At 41.0% G+C, this 24,638-nt stretch overlaps 2 long non-coding RNA genes across 2 annotated transcripts; one reads left to right on the forward strand and one right to left on the reverse strand.

Moving 5' to 3' along the window:
• The first annotated feature begins 1,651 nt into the window (after window positions 1-1,651).
• On the forward strand, window positions 1,652-2,318 carry LOC112135749 (uncharacterized). The gene is made up of 3 exons (XR_002916981.2): window positions 1,652-1,872; window positions 1,970-2,083; window positions 2,204-2,318. It is a non-coding gene; the product is annotated as an uncharacterized LOC112135749 (long non-coding RNA).
• Window positions 2,319-9,032: 6,714 nt separating this feature from the next.
• LOC129049135 (uncharacterized) lies at window positions 9,033-12,221 on the reverse strand. Its single transcript, XR_008511955.1, has 3 exons — window positions 11,911-12,221; window positions 9,785-9,890; window positions 9,033-9,487 (listed from the first exon to the last, which is right to left on the reverse strand). It is a non-coding gene; the product is annotated as an uncharacterized LOC129049135 (long non-coding RNA).
• Window positions 12,222-24,638: the final 12,417 nt, after the last annotated feature.

Consider the following 24,638-nt stretch of genomic DNA (forward strand, 5'->3'; position numbering starts at 1 on the left):
AGCAAAGCCACCCACTGACATGGAATGCTCACCACTAATTTTTAGGTAAATAACAAGCTATCTTTTCTCAATCTTTGAATTATTGTTGAGTTTCTTTGTTTTATCATTTTACCCTTAACCTAAATATGCTTATCTATCCAACAAATATTTACTGAACTATATATTAGGTTCTGTGAAAGATGATGAGGATACAATGGCAAGCTTAAAATTCACCAGGGGAAGCAGACAAAATATAATTACAATTGTGATCCACGCTAAATCCTCTAGAGGAGAGGTGCATGGTGAAATGAGTGTATATAGTCAGCAGAATTGATGCAGTCATGGGCATTAACAAAGTCCTCTGTGAAAAAAATAATAATTGATTGTAGTCTTCAGGAAGAGTGAGATTAATTTGTGGGTGGGAGGCAATCAGCAGAGATCCTTCTAGTCAGAAAGGATAGCATATCCAAAGGCCTTGGAGTAACAGTTTGCACGGTCAGGCTGGTCTTGGACTCCTGATCTCGTGATCCGCCTGCCTTGGCCTCCCAAAGTGCTGGGATTACAGGCGTGAGCCACCACGCCGGGCCAGATCACATAGTCTTTGATGTGTAGTTCAGTCTGCCGTCCTCTGCACTGGCAAGGGCCTACTGAACGCTTTCCATAGTGAGTGTAGGTCACCTTCTGGCTTGTTCCACACACAGATGTGAGTGTGGAGCGTGCAATCCTTATAACGAGAAGAATCCAGGAATACTATATTCCATTAATAACAAAGATTTGTGTAAAAATGGCAATTTGATCCTGACATAAAATGCTTGCCAGTTGTTTCTATTTCCCCTTTCCTGCCTTTTGTAGCCGTCCAGATCTTCTGACTGCATCATGGTGTGGATCTGTTTACTCTAGCATCTCTCCTCGCTTCCGAGGAGGCATTTCTATTTTAAAAAGAGCGGTTTGCTGAGGGCAGCTATCGCAGCAGGAGAGTGACTGGAAATAATTGCTAGCACTCTCCTGGTGGCAAGTGAAAGAAACTGAACTAGAGAAAGCGGAAAAGAGGATTTACTGGTTAATGGAACTGGAAGGGAGGGGCGATGTCAACATTAGGGACAACTGGAACCAGGGACTTGAACATTGTGAGGAATTCTCTTCCTGCTTGTCTTGGCTTCTTTGAGCATCAGCTTGTCTGCGCACATTGGCTTCTCATGTGGCTGGAGCCATGGTTGCTACATCTCCAGCCTCCCACGTTTACAGTTCCAAGACTAGAAAGGAAAGGTCCTCTCTCCTAAGCTCAAGTTTGAAAAAAAACAGAGGATAATCCTGATTGGCTGGATTGGGGGGGGGGTCACGTGTTTATTCCTGGGCCAATCACAGTGACCAAAGTGTGAGACTTTGTGATTGGTCCAACTGGATCAAGTGCCCACCTCTTGGCACATGTTGGAAACGCTCACCAGAACCACCTGGTTTGAAAAGGCATCTACCTAAAGATGCTGTTCTGGGCACTGTTTTAATACATTTTTTTCCTTGAAGTTTTCCTTCCCTCTATTTCCTTATATTTATGTATTTGTAAAATGACATCAAAGACAGAGCCTCTCTTAGGTCCTAATCTCTCTGAATAACAAAGGAGGTAGCGTCTGTGGCTAATGTCTCTTTTAACAAGGAGGGTGTGCTTAGGGCAGGCGCTCCAGGAGCCCAGGGCAGGGCTCAGGCCGGGTAGCCCTGAGAAGCAGGGCCCATTGAATATGTGTGAAATGCAGAACACACAGTAAATGGGCTGCAGTGGAAATCCCGCATCTGTGATACTGGAGGGGTTTGTGTATTTCTGGCTGCTGGTAGATAAGAACCAGAAATTTCTGTGTGCTGAAAACTAGAGCACAGAAAGATTGGTGCTTGTTATATGAGGTGAGAGATGGAAAGAGAGAGAAACTGTGCCGATCTTGTTTCTGAACCTGGGCTCACCACCTTCTTTTCTTTTTTGGCATGTCTCTCAACTCGGAAGTTTGCTTGGGGACTTCCCCAGCCAGTTCTGTGCTCCTCAAGGCAGGAAACCATGCTTGCCAATCTTTTGGACTCATTTTTAATCGGCTTGGAAATTTAATCAGAATAATGCCAGGTACATGCAATTGTAAAAAAAAAAAAAAATCTATTAATTAGCTACCCACAGGCTTGCCTTCTCAAGTTAAATTTAAATCCTGAGGAGAAAATGACATACAGCTGTGTTCTATACCGCCAGGTATGGAAACCACCGCCTGGGATTAAAGCATCAGTGAAGATGCTGCTTAGGAGGAATTCAGATTTTAGAGAAGAAACGAGGTCATGAGAGCTCATTACTGGATCACTGAACTGGTAAGAATTATAAAGAGCTCGCCTTTTTCTTTTCTTGTATATGTGCATTACATTCATTTTTTTGGTGTGACAACAGTGTTTATAAAGGACCAAACATTCACTTTGCTAATGACAGTTGACATTTCTAGTCACCCAAGAAACAAGGATGCTTAATTTCAAGAGATGTGCATCAAGATGGTACCAATGGGTACACAGTGTAGACTCTTTGGGGAACTGCACACTCAGAATGGACACAGGTTTAATTTAGCTCAAAACACACTTAACATATGCAGTAGGACAGTTTGTCTGCAATGCCTAACTATTCTTTATGCCCTATAACTTTGGTTCATTTATCTCCCCGGAATTCGATCAGGAGTAGCCTCTTGCCACAGTGGTGGCAAGTCTGCTGCCAAGCGGCTAGCCTATTACTGGGAACCTTGCTAAAACAAAGATCTTGATTCAATAGTGCAGGGGTGGAATCTGAGACTCCGCATTTCTAACTAGTTTCCAGGTGATGCCAAGGCTGCTCGTCCCAGGGTCACACTTTGAGTAGCAAGGTACCAAGTTACAGAGACAGCAGGAGTTAAGAGCCCAGACACCTTAATTGTGTAGCTGATGTGAATATCTGGGAGCTTCTGGTGCAGAGGATCCCAGACAAGCCCTAATTTGTCCTCTGAGCCCTGTTTTTCCCATTTTTATTTTCCCCCTGCACTTCCATGGATTCCACAAGAGATGTGTCCTTTGAACAGAGTCCCTTTTCTGAGCTAATTTGAGGGGATTCTATCCTGTTCTTGCAGCCAGATGAGCCCTTGCTAGTTCAAGAAACAGATACATCAGTATTTAGAGGAGTCCACAGGTTAGGTGTGTATGAGGTACAAATAACCGGACTCTGCCTCCCCCTGACTATGGCCTGGCAACTTTCTCTTTCTTCCTTCCTCTCCATCAGCTGAACACTTCAAGTCTGTGCCTTCAGGGCAAGACCTTCTTTTGACCTTGTTAATTTGCTCATTTATCTAATCAACTCGTTTAGTTAAGAGATGTAGTTTCAAAATGGAAACACCTCCAATACTGCAAAGTGAAGAAAGCAGAACATTCAGCTGTTTCATATAAAAACAATCTGAAAATACAGTAAATGAATCCACGGTTAAAATGCTAAACAGTAAATTTATTTGCAAAGTGAATCACACATCTGTTGTGCTTTTACTGTAGCCCAGAATAATTTCTAGTTATAGCAACACTAAATAGAAAATAGCTTGTATTCTATTATTTAAAATATTCATGAAGTGGGGAGAAGACTAGAAAGAACTGAATGTATAAATGTGACCTTTATGGGGCTGTTTTAATGCTTGGCCTTGTATGGCATCCACGCCCAGTTTGGCTCAGGCGATGAAAATGAAATGGACAAATATATTTGGTGACATAAATAACAGTAAAGTTAATAGGTTTTACTCAGTACTTGGCATGTGAATGCAAAAGGAACCCAAATCCTCTGGGGTCACTCAAGATATACTGAGCACCCGCTTTTACGCAGGGAACCGTACTAAGTGTGGTGGGAGTTCAAAAGTGAGCAAAATGCTTCTTCTTTCCCTTTGGCTCTTATAGTCTGGGAAAAAAATGACCAACAATGTTTTTTTCTCCTCCTTCCATTTTCTATTAGCTGACAACTACATGGATCCTCTTTTCCTTATCTCTAGTGGTGAAATCTTAGTGTCAGCATCAGGCCAAGGAGTGAGGTATTTTGAACAGACATTTTCAGTGTTCCTCAGATCCCATGATGCAGATGATAGTTCCCTCTTAAGGCCAGCCCCTTAGGAGTCCATCTTTTCAGTTTACTCCACCTTTCCTAATCAGAGCCATTCTTTGCTCAGATAACTACAGACACTTCTGGAGAAACAGCCCTTTCCCTACTCTTTCAACCCCTACAACCTCCCTGAGAAATTTCTGCCTTGGCCTCTGTAAAGGGCCCACCTGACAAAGCGATATTAGGAGGCACATTGCATAAAGGACACAGCCTGTGAACTGGGGGAGCCCTGCTACTCACCAGCCACTCTCCCAGCACAGCTTCTTCGAAACTTTTTTGTTTGAAAAGATGTTGTGTCATGGTGAATAAGAGCATCAATGTGCCAGGGCCAGGGGTGCCATAAACTAAATGGTGTCCCATCCCTAAATTCATATGTTGGAGCCCTAACCCTTCATGTGGGCTATACTGGAGATAGGGCCTTGAAGAAAGTAATGAAGGTTAAATGGGGTCATAAAGTTGGAGCCTGACCTGGGAGAACGGGTGCTCTCAGAAGAAAAGGAAGAGATACCAGAGCTCTCTCTCACCATGCGAGGGCACCGTGGGAAGGCAGACATCTGCAAGCCAGAAACAGAGCCCTCACCAGAATCCAGTCGTGCTGGCTGGCTGATCTTGGACTTTTAGCCTCCAGAACTGTGAGAAAATAAATTTCTGTTGTTCAAGCCAACAGTCCCCAACTTTTTTGACACCAGGGACCAGTTTTGTGGAAGACAATGTTTCCATGGACTCGGGGAGGGGGTGAGATGGTTTTGGGATGATTCATGCACATTACATTTACTGTGCACTTTATTTCTATTATTATTACATTGTAATACATAATGAAATACTTATACATCTCACCATAATGTACAATCAGTGGGAGCCCTGAGCTTGTTTTCCTGCAACTAGATGGTCCTATCTGGGGATGATGAGAGACAGTGACAGATCATCAGGCATTAGATTCTCATAAGTAATGCACAACCTAGATCCCTTGCATGCACAATTTACCATAGGGTTTGCACTCCTATGAGAATCTAATGCTGCTGCTGATCTGACAGGTGGCGGAGCTCAGCTGGTAATTCATGCAGTGGGGAGTGGCTGCAAATACAGATGAAGCTTAGCCCACTTGCCTGCAGCTCATCTCCTGCTGTGTGACCCAGTTCCTAACAGGCCACGCAGGGACTGGTACCGGTTTGTGGCCCTGGGGGTTGGGGGACCCCTGGTGTAAGCCACCAGTCTGTGGTACTTTGTTAGGGCAGCAAGAAATGACTAATTAATACAAGGGAGACTCAGGGATGGGGAGGCAAGCTGAGGTGGGCAGAAGGAGAGAGGTGGGCAGAAGGAGAGAGCGAGGCAGCTGTGCTTGCTGCAGGTTGGGAACTGAGATGGCTCCCAGTAGAGGTCAGCTTCATTCATTTCTTCAAACAGTTTAAAATCCACGTCTGAGAACCATTTCACTTCTTATGGATGGGCAGCAAGAAAAGCTGCCTGCAACAAGATTTAATTATAAGACTTCTAGTAAGACCATTATTTTGTTTTAAACTACAAAGAACATGCAGCTCTTATGATACAGATAGTGAAAGAGTCACATAAAAATAGGCATTTGGCCTCAGAACCACAGTCTTATGGCAGTTTAAGTTTGAATCCTGAAATTAATTTTTGACAGCCCCAATAAACTGCACATTGAGACCACACTTCCCAATGACTGATCTGATCATTAGAGTTTCTATTTCTCAGGAATTATTAGGAGGAAAACCAACTATATCCAAGCTACTGGGAGATGCACAACCACTGATAATTAGAAAGAATAAAATCGATGACTAAATGAATGTGCAGTTTACATGCAAAGTAACCTTTTATTCTTTCCAATTAGGCTTTCTCCTTTAGGCTTGGCAGATGAGGCTGTGTTATAAATAGAAGTGGTATTTTGTAGGGTTCTTCAAACTGAAGTGTACATGAGGTCAAATTATAATCAAGGTAATATATATAAGTAATGAGCTGAGTCCACATTCCCAGGCATTTATACATTTAGTGGTAATAAATGAGCAAAGATGAAAAGAGAGCTTCCGGACAAACGTAGCAAAATAGTTACTTGTGCGGTTGGAGCACAGCAACTTATCTCTTTGTAATGAATGCTTGCCAGTGATAATTGACTTCATTTGTTAATTGTATTCATGATATTAATGACATCATTAGCATAACAGTCACATCCTATTCTCCTGTGGTCAAAGTCTAGGGAATTACAAGTTTTGCACACCTTGTTGCTATAGATATACTTATGCATGCCAATGATGTACAAATTCAAATGCCATCTGTGCTGACTTTTACAAGGACACCCTGAAATAATTCCTTGCCTGTTTTTAAGGGGGCTTCTGAGAATTTGGGAGAGATCTTTTTTCCTCAGGATAATGAGTTTCATATTTATGAGAAAGATCCAAATTTAACTCCTGTCATCTTTTTCTCCCCTGAATTCTACTTATTAGTAAGACCTAGCCATGAGCTAAGAACCTGGGAGGAGGAGGAGAAAGTGGCAACAGCCTAGTCTCAGTAAGAGAGGAAAAGGAAGTGATGGGGCACAGAAACATCAAAATATGGCAGCCTGGCATTTGAGAAAACTGCAGAAGTGGAATGTCTCCCTCACCTTACCCTTCCCTCTCTCCCCTGAAGCAGGTCATAAAACCCAGGAAGGGCACTCTCTGACTTTCTCGGATCCTTCTTCCCTAAAGCAGGTCATAACATCCTCATTCAGGAGGTAGCCTCCCTATACCCGGAAGAAAGGAACATCCTTATCTCTGAAGACACAGAAGAATCTGAACAAACAAACCTGCCTTACTAAGTTCCTCCAAGTTTATTCCCATTAAGTCATACCTCCTTTGTCCAGTCATACTTCTCCATGACTGTCCATTCTTCAACAAACTCAAGTGTAAAAATATACAGGTTTTCCTGTTTCTCTGGGTCTTCATTTCTGAAGGCCCTCATGTCACATAAAACTTATATTAGATAAACATGTGCTTTTTTTTTTTGTTAATCAGGCTTTTCTTATAGGTGCCTCAGCCATGAACCTGGTGAAGAATGAGAAAAGAAATCTTTCTTCCCCTACAGAAGTAAGTGAAAGTTTACCCCTTCTGGCGTGGGGGATTGTGGGAAGAAAAAGATAGAGGTTTGGGAGGCAGTGGGGAGATGGGTATATGGGATAAGACATTCAAAAATGGGGTGGGGGAGATTTGTTTCAGTTTAGGTGTGAGACTCTAGAAGGGAACTGGATTACTCTCTTCTCCCAGGCAACTCTTGTACCAATTCATGTGTTGAGGTGTGGAGGAGACCCAGATGTGCCCATGTACCTCTCCCAGCCCCAGGAGGGATAGTGAAAGGGACTGGACAAGATGCAAACAAGCCTGCTTTAGAACCCAGCAAGACGTGAGGAAGGTGACCCCCAGCAGGTGGTTGAAGGATGTGGCAGAGCTTGAGTGAGTAGCCAGAGAGAATCACCAGGCCATTGTGGAGATGCAAGGGGCCAGCCCGGCCCAGTCCAGCCCAGCCTAGCTTCTGCAGGAGACACTAACACTCCTCCAGATGTTGGCTGCTCCATGAGGGTCACTCTCCAGAAGCATCCCAGTCTAGGCATTTTGCTGCAAGGGATGCCATGTGGAATCAAGGACCTTTCCCTTCCTTGAACATCATCTTGAGGAAGAGAAGGAAGGAAGGAAGGAACGAAGGAAGGAAGGAAGGTCGGGCATCTGAAAGACTGAATGACATTAGGCAAGTCACCTAAATGAACCACAAGGATAAGGCCAGCATATGGGCCCTGCCAGGCAGCTGAGGACATGCAGTGGCTTTTATCCCAAAGACATCACATTACCTAAGGACTCTGTTCAGATTTTGGGATGGCCTGTAATTTTAGAATCGAACTAAAATCTCTAGTTCCCTCTTTCTGATTGCAAGGGGAATGGGGAATTTAGAGAGATTAATTTATAAGAAAACACTGAAACTTCATTTTCTTTTTTTCTTTCTTTTTTTTTTTTGAGATGGAGTTTCGCTCTTATTGCCCAGGCTGGAGTGCAATGGCATGATCTCAGCTCACCACAACCTCCGACTCCCGGGTTCAAGCAATGCTCCCGCCTCAGCCTCCCAAGTAGCTGAGATTACAGGTGCACACAACCATGCCTGGCTAATTTTTGTATTTTTAGTAGAGATGGGGTTTCACCATGTTTAGGCTGGTCTCGAACTCCTGACCTTGTGATCTGACCCCTCGGCCTCCCAAAGTGTTGGGATTACAGGCATGAGCCACCATGCCCGGCCTGAAACTTCATTTTCTCTGGATTTATGAAGGTAGTGTAAGTGAATTGCAACCCTGCTACATATGAAATTGCTATCAAGAGGCAACTTCTTTTGGTCCTGTTACCTCTCCAGGGCCATTCCAATTATTTATAATAATTGCTCAGTATAATTATGTATGGAAAGGCCAGCAGGTCTGGAAATGGCTCCATGACTGCTCTGTCACCATGAACTAGTTCTCAGGCACCATCTGAAGTTCTGAGATGTGGCCCTCCCCTGATTATCTCTGTGGTGTCTCCTTACCTGACCCTTTCTTCCTGATTCTGCTTCGCATCTGGGATTCCTCTGCTTTCCCCTATGACCTTGACATATGCCTGGTGGGGAAGCCATGCCATGTCCTCAGCTGCCTGGCAGGGCCCATATGCTGGCCTTATCCTTGTGGTGCATTTTTCAGATGGGCACAAGGAGGCTAGGTGACTTGCCTAATGTCATGCAGTTTGGCTTTGCAGTGGCAAAGCCAAGGTTTGAACTCATGTCAGGTTTTATGGTTTCTGTGCCTAACTCTACCCTCTCCTTTGAATCCTGTACTCTTCCAGATGCAGATTTTCCTGCACCCATTTGGTTGGAAAGGAAGCTAGTACACTGACAACTTAGCAAAATATTTCAACCGACATGGATACATTTTGCTTTGAAGCCAGCTTCATTGATACCTAATTTATTCACTGTTAAATTATATTATCCATTTTTTTTTTATGATCAAAGTCTAAAATTCAGGGCAGGACTCTCAGGCAGCGGGTGGAACTTGTTCAGACTGTGGCCACTCCAATGATGGGTAAGTCCCTTGTGATCCCCAAATCCATGGAGGAAAGGTACAAGAATGAACTTGTTCTCACAATGCTGAGCAGTTAGAGTAAATAACTCCAAATGAGGTGTTTTCTGTATAACTCTCCTTGCATTCTTGAGTTGACAGTCCCAAATGTGGAAGTGAGAAGGTGTTTTTTTTTAGTGTCCAAGAGCACTCCTTCCACAGCTTGATGGAAACCAAGTAGTGCTTTATAGAAGATCTTCAGATCCCCCTGATCCAAGAATGTCACATCCCAAACTGAAAAGTGCCTGACCAAATGGGCCTTCAGCTCATGGCTGTAAAAGACAATCCAAACTTTGTGAGGTTTCTCATACAGGACACTGCCAAATCCTTTCACACTATCCCTACAGATAGGAGGTTTAGTAAGAAGGGCCTGAGAGAATGTGTAGGCCAAATGAGTCTGCTATTCTACCCCCACCCCTATTGTTGTTTCCTTCACTGGGTGCTGGTGTGTTTAGTGGGTCCCTGGCCGTCACCATGTAAAAGGGGCCTCTCAGGCTGGTCCTGCTGGGCTACTCCATGTCCAAACATTTCCCTGTCTCCCCATTACCACCTTCTCTGAGTCTTTTTACCTGTTTTGATGGATGGATGCTGTGATAGTTAATTTTATGTGCCAACTTCGCTGGGCCACAGTGCCCAGATACGTGGTCAAACATTATTCTGGGTGTTTCTGTGAGGCTGTTTTTGGATAAGATAAACATTAATTAATTATTTATTTATTTATTTATTTATTTTGAGAGACAGATTCTCGCTCTGTCAACCAGGCTAGAGTGCAGTGGCGTGATCTTGGCTCACTGCAACCTCTGCCTCCTGGGTTCGAGTGATTCTCCTGCCTCAGCTTCCCAAGTAGCTGAGACCACAGGTGTGTGCCACCGCCCCTGGCTAATTTTTGTATTTTTAGTAGAGACAGGGTTTCACTGTATGTTGGCTTGGCTGGCCTTGAACTCCTGACCTCAAGTGATCTGCCTGCCTTAGACTCCTGAAGTGCTGGGATTATAGGCATAAGCCACCGTGCTAGGCCAATATTAACATTTAAATTGGTGGACTTTGAGTCAAGCAGGTTGCCCTCCCAAATTTCGGTAGGCCTTATCCAATCAGCTGAAGGCCTAAATAGAACAAAAAATTGACCTCCCCCAAGCAAGAGGGAATTCTGCCATGGCCTTTGGACGTGAACTGCAATATCAGCTTTTCCTGGGTCTCCAGCCTGATGGTCCACCTTGCAGATTTCAAACTTGCCAGCTTAATTACATGAGCCAGTTTCTTAACATAAATTTCTTTCTATGTGAATTTGTACCCTATTAGTTTTGTTTCTCTGTAGAACCCTCACTAATAGAGATGTATATAGCTTAAAACAATGGTTGTAAAAGAATTGTACTGGGGCTGGGCGCGGTGGCTCACGCCTGTAATCCCAGCACTTTGGGAGGCTGAGGCAGGCGGATCACAAGGTCAGGAGATCGAGACCATCCTGGCTAACATGGTGAAACCCCATCTCTACTAAAAATACAAAAAATTAGCCGAGTGTTGTGGCAGGCGCCTGTAGTCCTAGCTACCCGGGAGGTTGAGGCAGGAGAATGGCGTGTACCCGGGAGGCGGAGTTTGCAGTGAGCTGAGATCGCACCACCGCACTCCAGCCTGGGCGACAGAGCGAGACTCCGTCTCAAAAAAAAAAAAAAAAAAAAAAAAAAAGTACTTCAGTGTAGTGGTTAAGAATGTGGGCTCTGAAATGAGATGCCTGTGTTAAGATCCCTGCTCTTCTGTGAGATCTAGGATAAGACACTCAACCTCTCTGTGTCTTTTTACTCATGAGATAATATTAATACATGCAAGGCACTTAGCACAATGCCTGGCAGATAGTAAGTGCTCAACAAATTACATAACTGGTTAGTGGTGGAGCTGGGATTTGAACTCAGGTAGTCTGCTCCAGATCATGAGCCCTTACCATTATGTGATATGTCCTGAGGAAAAAAAACAAACTGCTTTTCCTTCTGTCATCCTCATTGCAGAATACTTCCCCTCTGGTCACCAAAATATGTAGGGATTTCTCCCCACCAGCCAGAATCAGTTTTCCAGTGGACACCAGCTTGATGTTCTATAATTCAACTCTGACACTGTCTATCCACAGTTAGCATCAGATCCAACAGCTTAGCCCCACAAGACTGCCCCACACTTCAGATGCCAAGCACAAGTCCCAGGTTGTGACCTGTATTTCTGACCAACTGGCTTTATATAAATTGGGGGTTCTCACTGCCCTTTCCCTGGATTCGATTAGTTAACTAGAGTGACTCACAGAACTCGGGGAAAAACACTTAGATTTACTTATTGTCTCAGTCTGTTAGGGCTGCTATAAAAGATACCTTAGATTGGGTAATTTATAAATAATAAACACTTTTTTTTTTACAGTTCTAGAGACTGGGAAGTTCAAGATCAAGGCACCAGCAGATTCAGTGTCTGGTGAGGGCTACTCTCTGCTTCCAACATGGCATTTTCTTGCTGCATCCTCACACGGTAGAATGGGCTGAAGGGGCTGGGCACTCCCTTCATTTTCTTTTATAAGGGCATTAATCCCATTCATGAGTGTACAACCCTCTTGACTTAATCACTTCACCAAAGATCCCACCTCTTAACACGATTACCTTTGAGTTTAAGTTCCAGCATATGAATTTTGGAGGGACACATACATCCAAACCATAATACCTACTTATTATAAAGGATATTACAAAGGATACAGATGAGCAGCCAGATGGAAGGGATGCATAGTGCAAGGTATGTGGGCAGGCATGTGGAGCTTCCATGCCCTCTCCAGGCACCTCTACATGCTCAGCATTCCAGAAGTTCTCCAAATCCCATCCTTTTGAGTTTTTATGGAGGCTTCATTATTTAGGCATGATTGATGACATCATTGGCCATTGGGGATAGACTCAACCTCAGCACCTCTCCCCTTCCAGGAAGTCACGGAGTGAGGCTGAAAGTTCCAACCCTCCAATCACATTGTTGGTTCCCCTAGCAACCAGCCCCCACCAACTGTTACCTCATTAGAACAGAAGATGCTCCTATCACCCAAGAAATTCCAAGGGATTTTGGATCTCTGTGCCAGAAGCTCCTATCACTCAGGAAATTACAGAGGTCTTAGGAGATCTGTGTCAGGAACTGTGTTAGAGACCAAATATTAGCTCCAGAAATGGGGACAGAGACCAAATATATATTTCTTCTTGTATCACAATATTACACTTCCTCTCTTGTTCTGATGCTGTTTTTCTTCTCTTGAGGACCCCTTTGTAACTTGAACTAGTTAGGGTCCACTTTCTCCCCACTCCCTTCAATTTCAGTAGATCCACTTTAATCTCTTTGGGGTTTCCTAAAATATTTTATTTATTATTTTTATTAAAAAAATTAAAATTCATATTATATTTAATTGGCCAATCATAACTGTATATAAAAGTACTTTATTTAAATAAAGGTTTCTGTGGCTAAAATATTTGAAAAATGCTGGCATAACATATTATTTTCCCAGATAACATATTTGAATTAAAAATGTTTATAGTTCTCCAAACCTCAGTGACTTCTAGTACAACCTACAAAACATAACTTAGTGAGAGGTTAAGGCCAGTCTAGGCTGGACCTCCATGGGCTGAACTCTGAGGGCATTGCTAGACAGGCCCTTAGGTTTGCAGACTTGGAGCACCTTTTCCATCCCTACCCCAATCACACAAATAAAATATATATTATTATGTAAGAATACATGTTTATCTTCAAAACCAGCAGCATAGCATCTTCAAATCTCTCTCTGCTTTTGCTGTCACATCACCTTCTCTCACTTTAACCCTCCTGCTTCCCTTTATAAACACCCTTGTCATGACATTGATCCCATTTGGAGAACCAGGACATCTTTCTGTCTCAAGATTCCTAATCACATCTGCAAAGTCTCTTTTGCCATGACAGGTAATATATTAACAGATTCTAATAATTAGGCATGGACATTTTTGGGGGACTGTTTTTTTTTAGCCATATAGAACTTACGCTAGGGTCTGGATAATAGATGGGAAGAAAGAAAGAAAGGTATTGGACATGAAGGGAATAATTAAAGCAAGCTCAGAAAGTCATAAGTTGAAAAATATGAGCATACAGATAAGCTCCACCTGGTTACAATGGGAGGCTTGCTCTCTTCTTCACTTCCTCATCTCTATTCCTAAAACTTACAATATATGTGGATGTGACTTCTATGTCTGCAAACAATAATTCATATAAAGTTTGAAGCAATGAGTTAATACATTTGCTCAAAGCCATACAGCTTGTTCATAAGATTATAACACAAAGTTAATGGGGTGCTAAGCTGCTGCTTAGCTCTTAAGTCCCACTAACAATGCTCATACTGCTTGTAGCATTATTTATGTACCTAGAGCACAAATAAAAATGTAATTCTGAACAACTAAATACATATAAATAGAGCAAGGTCCATGCATCTCTTTTGATATACTTGTATTCCTCTATCATATATTTGAAAATCTTCTCTATTTTCTTGTTTCTTCCTTTCTTTCTCTTTCCATGGTCCCAGCTTGAGTCCTAGGTTTTCTCCCCCACCCCAGGATTTAAACATGTCTGGGGCACTGCTGAGTCATGGAGCCAGAGCTGTCTGAGTCCATTTTTTTTTTAACCATTGTACGTACAGTCAGCATAGTGCCTGACACCTGATGGGCCCTCAATACTTGTTGAACAAATTAGGGAATGATCCTATTTGCAGCAGAAACTGTGCAGTCCCATGAGAAAGAACTCAACCCAAGGGAACAGGGAGTCAGGCACACAATTTTAGTACCATATGAAAATTCCAGGCCAGGTGCAGTGGCTCATGGCTGTAATCTCAGCATTTGGGGAAGCTGAGGTGGGACAATTGCTTGAGCCCAGGAGTTGGAGACCAGCCTGGGCAACATGGTGAAACCTGATCTCTACAAAAAATAAAAAATTAGCTGGGTGTGGTGGCACGCGTCTGTACTCCTCGGTACTTGGGAGGCTGTGGTGGGAAGATTGCTTGAGCCCAGGAAGTTGAGGCTGCAGTGAGCTCCAGCCTGGGTGACAGAGCAAGACCCTGTCTCAAAAAAAAAGAAAAAAAAAAGATTCCAGGCAAGGAGATCACTTGGAGTCCAGTTTTTGATCTGTCACTCAGTTTGCCCTCTGCCCCACTGTGAACTGTGTCCTTGGAAGGAGAACCTGAAATTAGAATTCATTAAAGAATTTGGATGACACAGGAGCACCTGGGAACACTGCTTTGGAGACTGTGGTATTAGACACTCAGCCCAAAGTGGCCACATCTTAATGTGGCAGGGATGCAGGTGGTGCTGCTGTGTTGGGGCACCATTGACCTAGCATCATGCTTTGTAGCTTTGGCCTAGCAGGGTAGCATTAAGGTGCTGTAGCTTTGGCTAAGTGACTCTGAGGAGCACAGTGGGAGCTTGACACCAGCAACAACCATAAGGCTCCTTCTACGAGTCTTGGGAGCCTCAGCTTCAGTTATTACTACATGGCTACTGGGAGGCCTGAGATCTTGGGCACACACAGGACACCTCCATGGCTCCTGGAAACAGTTGGGAAGACACCAAGGGGAAGTGAAGGGGCCACAATAGTGTGTGAAGGAAAAATCAGAGAAATACTGTTCACTTTAATGCGATCTTATTTTTACCTTTCAGACCAGGCTTGGGAAAGCACAGGTAATGCATAAACAAGATAGGTATTGGATGTGCAAATAATATTTACTCATAATAGCAATATAGGTAGATTAAATTATATATATTATATATTAACATTAATATACACACATAAGCAGTATTATATATATTATAACCATTATCAGATATATGCCTGTGTATGTGTGTGTTGTGTGTAAACATTTGCATAAACAGAAATCAATTGATTGGAGTTTTTATTGTCATAGATACTGATCATGTCGGTCACATGCAGAAAAATGTGAAAGCAGTAAAGGTCAATAAAAAGCAACAAATGGCCCAACCTAATTTGAATATGGTCAGGCTAATATCATAAAGCCCATTGCACTTGTGGAGAGCGTAAAAAATAGCACCAGAAGATATTGTAAGGCAGTCAGGTGTTTTTTTTTTATTGTTGCTTTTTCTTTTTGTTCGTTTGTTTGTTTTTTTTTCAGTAAGAAAGGATAGAAGAAAAATAGTAAAAACTACATTGGGTGCCAGGATTTATTGTGTTTATTCAAAGTAAAGTTAACACTCTTAATGGCTCTGTTTCTCTCAGCCTGAAAAGAAATATATGATAACTTTTCACAGATGAGATGCCCAAAGGTATTATATTGTTTCCTTATTAAGAAGAAGTTAATAAAACCTTTAATATCAAGAATTACAGAATATAATGAATGGTATTTCCATAGTTAATTCAGAAAAATGTGGCCTTTTGTTTTGTTTTGTTTTTCTGTTTCTTTCCTAGTTTCCAGGGAAAGAAGTAAGAGTTTTAATTTTGAGGTGTGTTTTGGAGGGAGGATATTTGTCTGGCAGAGGGAAGACAACCCCATCACTGTGTTTTGAATTTGGGAGGTCAGTGTGTTTGTGTGAGTGTGTGGATGTGTGTAACTATTTGTGACTGTAGGGTATTTGGAGATTTTATATCATAAAGGTAGAGGAGGAGAATGGCTTGTGTGTGGTTTGATTCCCAAGAGTGTGAAGAGGAATGGAGGGCTGGAGATTCTGAGGGTGACAGAGACATGAGCCTTCCGGAGCAGGGCACCCAGATGTGGCAGAACCTCGTGTAGTGTGTTAGTTTTCTATTGCTGCTTAGACTGGATTACCATAAACTTAATGACTTAAAGCAATACAAATTTGTTACCTTACAGTTCTTCCATATGCCAGAAGTCTAGCGGGCTCACCTGAGGCTCTTCAGGCTAAAATCAAGGTGTTGGCAGGCCTGCTTTCCTTTCTGGAGGCTCTCAGGGAGAATCTGTTTCCTTGTTCATTCATGTTGTTGGCAGAATTCAGTTCCTTATGGTTGTAGGACTGAGGTCCCCAATTCCTTGTTGGCTGCCATCTAAAGGCTGTTAGCTTTCAGAGGCTGCCTGCATTCCTTGGCTCCTGGTTCTATGCCTCCATCTTCAAAGCCAGCAATGGCAGGGCAAGTCCCTCTCAGGTTTTGAATCTTTCCTGCCTCTTTTTCCACCTTACCTCTGATGAACTGTTCTGCCTTCCTCTTTCATTTTTAAGGGCTCATGTGAATACATTGGAGCTGCTGGGTAATCCAGGATAATCTCCCTATTTTAAGGTCTGCAACCTTAATTTTATCTGCAAAGACCCTTTTGCCATATAATGTAACACACAGGTATAACACCAGGTGGTAAAGATCTTGGGAGTCAAAATTTTGCCTGCCACACATGGGAATTACTATTTGGGTTACTTTTTAGACCGAGGCTTTAAGAACCTCAGTGATCATCCCTTTGGCCAAACTTGGTACAGAGGTTACAAAGTTGTCAGTGGAGCTGGAGACTCTTGAATAAATCTCAAGGGCCTGGGAAGGAGTCACAGCAGTGGTGGCCTCAAGCCCCAGGATTCTTCTCTGATCCAAAGATAGAGGATTCTGAAAAATGACTGGTATTGGACTTCTGGCCAAACTTGGAGAGCTGTGGTATGTACCAGTTATAATGCTTTTAGCTACAAATAACAAAAGCTTGGGTTCAGCTGGCTTAACAATAATAACTTCTGTTATTGTAGACAACACAAAGTGCAAAGGTCGGGCGGCTAAAGAGTTGGTTAACCCTGTGGCTCAAAAATGCCACCAGGGACCTAGATTCTCTCTTTCTTCTCTGCCATCTTCAACTGACTGGTCTTGTCTTCAAGCTGTGGTCCTTTGTGGCTTTAGGTTGCTGCCTTGATTTCACATCTAGAGATGCCTGTATCCAATGGAGAAGAGACCATCTCATTCTGCGTCTCCTTGAAAGATGGAAGGAAATGTTTCCCAGAAGCTTTCTGCTTTCCTGTGTGTCTCAGGCCAGAATTGCACCCCATCCTCCTTCTGACAAGGTGCTCTGTTGGGACTACTCAGGATTCACTCACCTGGGCTAGAGCTGGGGTGGCAAATGATGGACATCTGAACAAAAATCAGGGCTCAGCTAGGGAGAACATTGGAATGGATGTTGTGCAGGCCACTGGTGGTGTCCCTGACAGGGAGAGGGTCAGATATAATTTGATTTCGGAAAATGAAGAAAAATAAATGTGACATTTATTACATTCTGTTTCCACACAGCATCAATGATCACATTAATCTTACTGCCATGAGCAGGGAGGCCTGGTCAGAGAGTTTAAGAGACTTGCTCAGAGCTACACAGCAGGTAAATAGAGGGTCATGGCTTGGACCCAGGTTTTCTGACTCAAATCTACTTCTCTTTCCACTACCCTGGAATTGTGTTGTAATAATTGAATAGATCCTTCTTTAATACCAAAATTATACCATATGCTTCAACTATGCATTTTGATTTCTGGCAAAAACATGCCTATTTCTAAACCACCTATTATAGTTTTGCCTAGTTCTTAAACAGATATCAAATTAATACATTGGAAGGAGATAAATTTCTCCCTGCCTCAAACACTGTATATTCACATTAGGAGAGATGACTGCAGAAGAGACAGTCAAGACATTTGTGGATCTTTAGTTCGGCATTCAGTGTGACATTGATTTAAACTTCTCATTTTTTTCCTCAAGAAAAAAAATTTAACAAGAAGAGGCAAAACTACTGAATTTAAAATTGCATTTAAAAATGTCATCCTCAAATAAACGAAAACAAAGCTGTAGGCAAATGGATTTTCTAAACTGTTTGCCTCAAATCACATCTAGCTGAGAAGAAAATGGGAGAAGTTTTAGCATAAAATATAATTATTTGGGAGCCAATATGATGCAGAAAACAAAGGTTAAGTAAGAAAGGACATTCTGAGCCAGAATAGTAATAAGTAGAAGTAGCAAGTCAGTGTATTTCAGCAAGAATACGTATGATTTTTTTTTTTTAAGAGACAGGCTCTCGCTATGTTGCTGAAGCTGGACTTGAACTCTGGGCTCAAGCGAGCCTCCTGCTTCAACCTCCTGAGTAGCTGGGACTACAGGCATGTGCCCCTACACCCAGCTCTTGTATGGAATTTTTATATGGAATGTGTAATACATAAACTATTCAAATCACTGAATGCTTGTGGGGTATCCATTGCACCTGGAAATTAAACCAGGCTATCTCTTCATACAAAAGTGGAGAAAGCACTAAACAGGCTAAAGAAAATTACCTCTCTACTCTTGCCTTCTGTTTTCTGTTAGTCTTATATGAAGCTTTTAAGGGATAGTCAACTGCACAAAAGCAACATCTGCTTGACAGATTTCCTTTAGTCCTGGAGCCCACCATTCCGTTCTACCTCACTGAACATGTTTATTGGAAAGTATGAGAAGATTCCAGTGGAAGCACAGATGCATTTATTTAACTAGCTGCTTGTTTCTTTGGAACTGCTCTTTTAAAATGGAGGCAAGAGTTTTGGGGCTGGTTACAATGAGTGGCAATGTCCACTTGTGGGAAATACTGAATGATGGATAATGTAACAGCTGCAATGAGTATTTGGCAGAATGGAAAATGTTCTAGATTTAGCTCCCTTGCATGCATGTCCAGGGAATGATTAGCATGTTGGCACGATGAGGTCAGTGTCATTTTTAGCCAAAACACACTCCAAGGTCAGAAAGTTAACTTTTGATTGTCTGTTGTGTTTTTAAAGATCTGCTGGCACAGGTCTTTGGGTTTTCCTTTTGAAGGTCATTTTCTGAATTAATGGGTTTCTAACTGTGTCTATGGCTAGGAAAATGGATTTCAGTGAAAATCAAGAAGATTGTATTTTTTAAAAAGACATTTATTGATTAGTAATATATATAAATTGTTAAGATACCTGTCTTTTCCCATATTGGTAGCAACTATCAGGTTGCATATATATAATTGCCAATAGTTGACAATTTTTACCTTAAAGAAGGCAATTTTATATGGTCCAACTGAATATATACTATATTTCAATTCAATCTAACACTTTAACAAATATTAAGTTCCTGCTGAGGTACTATGTTAAGTGTTGAAGCTACAGGGATGAACAAAATAGTCATGGGTCTTGTCTTCACAAAGCTTACAGTCTAGAAGGGGTGGCAGACAATTAAATCATTGCTTTGATAGCAGAAGGACAGTTACTGTGTGAATTCAGAGCAAGGGAAGCTAATCCATTTTAGAGTGGTCAAAAGAATCTTCCCAGAGGAATGAAAGCTAAGCTGAGCTTGAAGGATGAGTGAGAGTTAAATGGAAGAGTAGAACAGAGGCGAAGAAGCTCCTGGCAATGGGAACAGCAGTGTGAAGACAGGGAGGTAAGAGCAATAGAGCAGGGGTGTGTGACATGACGGGAGCTGAGCGACACTCAGAGTGGAGGGGGGCTATCTAGACAGATGATGCTGGGAGGGAAGAAAGGCCCCATGGTGAAGAGAAGAATCTGGTAATTCTGTAATAAAATACTTACCTGTCTATTCTGAAGGCATCAAGGAACTACTGGACAAGGAGTGACGTGATCATGACGGTGCTGTATAAAAAGGGCCACGTGGTTGCTGTGTGGAGCATAGGTTGGAATCTGGGAAGTCACCTAGGAGGCTGTTCCTGGAATCCAGGCAATAAAAGATGGTGGCCTGTACTGGGGCAGTGAGCATGGGGATGAAACATGGAAGACTCCGTGAGCTGCTTGGGAGGCAAATTGATGGGTCTTGGTGATTCCAAGATCAGTGGGGAGGGGGCAGGGATGGGTGACAGAGAGATGGGAAGGAGAATTGCTCTCTGAATGTAGAACTGCTTCTGGGTCACTGGAATTTTCACTCGCCACAGTGGTTTGACTTCTTAAATGACTCAGTGGACTCCAGTATCACAACTTGCCACCAGGTGCTGCTCTCTAACATCTGAATTCTAGCTTAAAAACTCTCTAGGAGGTTTTGGGCTATGTAATAATTATTAGATTTTAGCTTTAACAATTCCAAAATGTGTGCATGGAATTTATTTAACATGGAGGAATACCAGCAGAGTTTTGTTACTTAAAATCTGATGATAAAAGTTTCATTTTATAGTTCAATCCTATGGACATTGTAAGACTTTGGTCTTTAAATCAGTTCCATGTTCTGCTTAGAGATAGTGTGGATTTGAATGCAGTAAAGCTAGAAAAGGGGTGAAGCTGGTTCATTGTTAGAAGACTGATTTTTTTTTTTTTTTGAGTTTTTACACAAGCCTTTTTTGTATTCAGTGTTGTTTATTGAGGAGTGAATGAGAGACTACTGCCAGACATGCCAATGACACTTCACATTCAAGGGCTGGAAACTGGGAAGCTTCCCAACTAAGTCACTGTATAAGCCTTCTGGGAAAAACAACCAAAGTGACATCAAATATGCCATCTTCATGCTTGTTGTCTGTCATCAGTTTTTTTCAACTTTTGGGTCCACTGGTTTGCTGGGTAGTAGGAGAAGACTGATTCTTCAAAAAAAAAAAAAAAAAAAAAAAATAGGGCCTGGATTTTCATTTTGACAGACATCAGCTCAATTAGATCAGTGCTTTCAAGATGGTTCTTTCCTCTAGACTAGGAGGAAATGTGAAGAGAACACTTATTTGTTGAGTACCTATTTTTTTCACATACTTTAAATTTTAATTTAGTCCCCAACCTTTTGAGGTAGATCTTTGTATCTCTATGTTATAGATGAAGAAATCTAGGGCGAGGCAGATTAATTGACGTGCCCAAGGTTACATAGCTGCCAAATAACACAACTGAGGCTTGATTTTAAAGCATACTTTTGCCTTCCACTTTATGGTGTCATCTCTGTCATGTCTCATACCCACAGTATGCCATCATGCCCATCATGCACAGATGCATGATTAAAATAAAAGCTCTTTGATATCCAACTTCAATTTCATTTAACTGTCTTCTAACACATTCGTTTAATCAGCTATGGTAGCAATCTTATTCAAGTAAGGTTAGTAGACTCATGTTGATAATGAGCTTGATAAATGAGTTGGTAAAAGGATACTGTTGCAACTGAAGACATTTTTGAAGTGGTTATTTGTATGTTTTAATGGATAAAAAGCAATTGTTACTATAGGATCCTTTTTGGGGCCTCAGTGCTCAGGGCAGATGGAATCCTGTCAATCAAACTTTCAGATAATAACAATTTAGCCACCAGAGATAAAGGAGCAATGCCCATATTAATATACAGTAGTTTATAGGGCCACCAAACAGAAGCTATTATGGCTGCTTGTAGGACCACTGAGTGGGAAAGCCTGCCATGTTGCTGTTATGGCAGATATGATTATCTGGAGGCTGTCTGCAAGGAGAATCCACCTGTAAGTGATTCAGAAGCTATCATATTCTATCGAGGAAAAAAAAATGTGGCTGGAGTCATTTGGGCCTCTTGAACAAAGAGGTCAGAACATGGTCACCCATTTTCAATTTCTTAGCGTAGACTGTAATAAAGTCCACATGATTAGAAAAAGATGATGTAGCAATATTAAGTCAGACAGAAGAGGCTTCAAGAAAAAGAGTATTAGAGATGAAGAGGGTTTCTACATAACAATAACGGTTCGATTCACCAGGGAGATATAAAAACTTAAATTGATATACACTAATATCATTTTTAAATACATAAAACAAAAGTTGACGGAACTGTAAAGAGACAACCATGCCAGACATATCTGGTAGGTGAGTGGGAAATTTTAATCTACTTTTCTCAGTAATTAATAAAGCAGTTAAAAAATAAAAAGGATATAGAAAATTTTAATAACACTAATTGTGTTATTGGTCCAACAGACATTCACAGATCACTGTACCACCAGTCTTAGGAAATTTTGGAACATACTTTATGTAATTTATGGATTAAAGCAAAAATTATAGTGAAAAACAAAATACTGAGCAATAATGAATATACAACAAATAATTTACAAGATGCATCAAAACAACACTTTGAAGAAAATGTACAGCCATGAATGTATATATTAAAAAAAGAAGAAAGGCTAAAAATTAAAGAACGAAGCATGCAACTTAAGACATTAGAAAAATAGTAGCAAAACAAATTTCTTCAACAAGAAGGAAGATTATAATAAAGATAGCGTATATTAATGAAAAAGAAAATAAAGATACCACAGAAAGACTCAAAAAAGATAATTGTTGTATTTTTGAAAAGATAAATAAAATTAACAGTCTTCCTCTGGGAAGAACAATCAAAAAAGGAGAGAAGGCACAAATAAAAGTTGCTTGGGTGAACAAAACAGCATAACCATAGGTGATGTGGAGATTAAAAAGAAAGTTTAAGAATGTAACGAACAATATTTTGCCTATAGATTTTTTTTAGCCAAAATAGATCTTTTTTTGTTTGCTTGTTTTTTGTTTTTGTTTTGGAGAAAAATAATTTGTTGGCTCATGTAACTGGATGTACAAGAATGGACTTAAGGCACGGCTGAATTCAGGGACTTATGTCATTATATCTGCTCCTTTCTCCATCTCTTGAGTCCACTTAAATTTTATTTTATTTTTTATTCAGGGAAAATATTCATATGAAATTTGTCATCTTTACCATTTCAAAATGTACTGTTCAGTGACAGTAAATACATTTATAATCTTTTTTTCCATTATCATCTTCCCCCTTCCCCTTCCGGGCCTCTGGTAATCACTAATCTCTAATTCCAGGAGATTCACTTTTTTAGCTTGCACGTATGAGTGAGAACATACAATATGTGTTTTTCTGTGCTTTGCTTATTTCACTTAATATGATGACCTCCAGTTCCATCCATGTTGCTGCAAATGACAGAATTTCATTTTTTATGGCTAAATAATATTCCATTGTGTGTGTGCATGTGTGTATGTACATATACACACATACATACGTACATATACATACATTTTCTTTATCCATTCACTTGTTGACGGTCACTTAGGTTGATTCCATATTTTGGCTATTTGTGAATAGTGCTGCAATAAATATGAGAATGAGATATCTCTTTGATATATTAATTTTCTTTCTTTCTTTTTTTTTTTGAGATGGAGTCTTGCTCCTTTGCCCAGGCTGGAGTGCAATGGCACGGTCTGGGCTCACTGCAACCTCCGCCTCCTGGGTTCAAGTGATTCTCCTGCCTCAGCCTCCTGAGTAGCTGGGATTACAGGTGCCCGCCACCATGCCCAGCTAACTTTTGTATTTTTAGTAGAGATGGGGTTTCACCATGTTGGCCAGGCTGGTCTCAAATTGCTGACCTCGTGATCCACCCACATTGGCCTCCCAAAGTGCTGGGATTACTGGTGTGAGCCACCGTAATCCCATTAATTTTCTTTATTTTGGCATTAATTTTCTTTATTTTGAATATATTCCCAGTAGTGAAATTGCTGGATCATCATATGAAAGTTCTATTTTTAGGTTTTTTGAGAAACCTCCATACTGTTCTCCATATTGGTTGCATGAATTTACATTCCCACCAATAGTGTGTGAGGGTTCCTCTTTTTCCACATCCTTACCAGCATCTATTGCCTGTCTTTTTGTTACAAGGCATTTTAAGTAGAGTGAGGTGATATCCTGTTATGGTTTTGATTTGAATTTTCCTAATGATTAATGATGTTGAGTATTTTTTTCATGTACTGTTGGCCATTTGTATGTCTTCTTTTGAGAAATGTTCAGATCTTTTGACCATTTTTTGATTGAATTATTTGTTTTGTTTTGCTTTTTGCTATTGAGACAAGGGTAATTAACTGGCACAATATGTAACGACGGATTGTTAAAAAATTCTGTTTAAAAGACAAAAATGTACACTATTACCACTTCTATTCAACTTTATATCTTGTCTAGTCTAGCAGGCCAGAAAAGAGAAATAAAAAGTATAAAAATTTGAGAAGATATAGAAAGATTAGAATTATTTTTAAATGATATAACTTAACTTCCAAGGGTCTGTAGACAAATTATTAGACTTAATAAGAGTTTTACAAGGTTCTTTGATGTAACTATTATATAAAAATCGAATACACTTCCATACATCAACAATGAACAGTTAAAAAACAAACTTTTAACATTTAGCATTTATAATAGCTTACAAAATAAAAGGTACCTAGGTAAAAATCTCATCAAAGATGTGTGAAATCTTTATAGAAAAAATCATGAAACTTTATTGAAAGACATTTAAAAATGAACGGCCATATCATTTTCAAAGACAAGAAGACTCAATATCATTAAGAAGTAATCTATCTCCAAATTAGTCAATAGATTTAATAAAATTTCAGTAAAAAAAGAAAGGTGTTTTTGTGAATCTTGAAAAACTTACCCTAAAATAGAAATTGAGAAGCAAAGAACCAAGAATAGCTAATATATTCCTGAAGAACATGAGGTTGGGGAACTGATTGTACTGTAATATTGTAGATG

Source organism: Pongo abelii, chromosome 10, assembly GCF_028885655.2.
Source record: "Pongo abelii isolate AG06213 chromosome 10, NHGRI_mPonAbe1-v2.0_pri, whole genome shotgun sequence".
Classification (NCBI taxonomy): Eukaryota; Metazoa; Chordata; class Mammalia; order Primates; family Hominidae; genus Pongo; species Pongo abelii.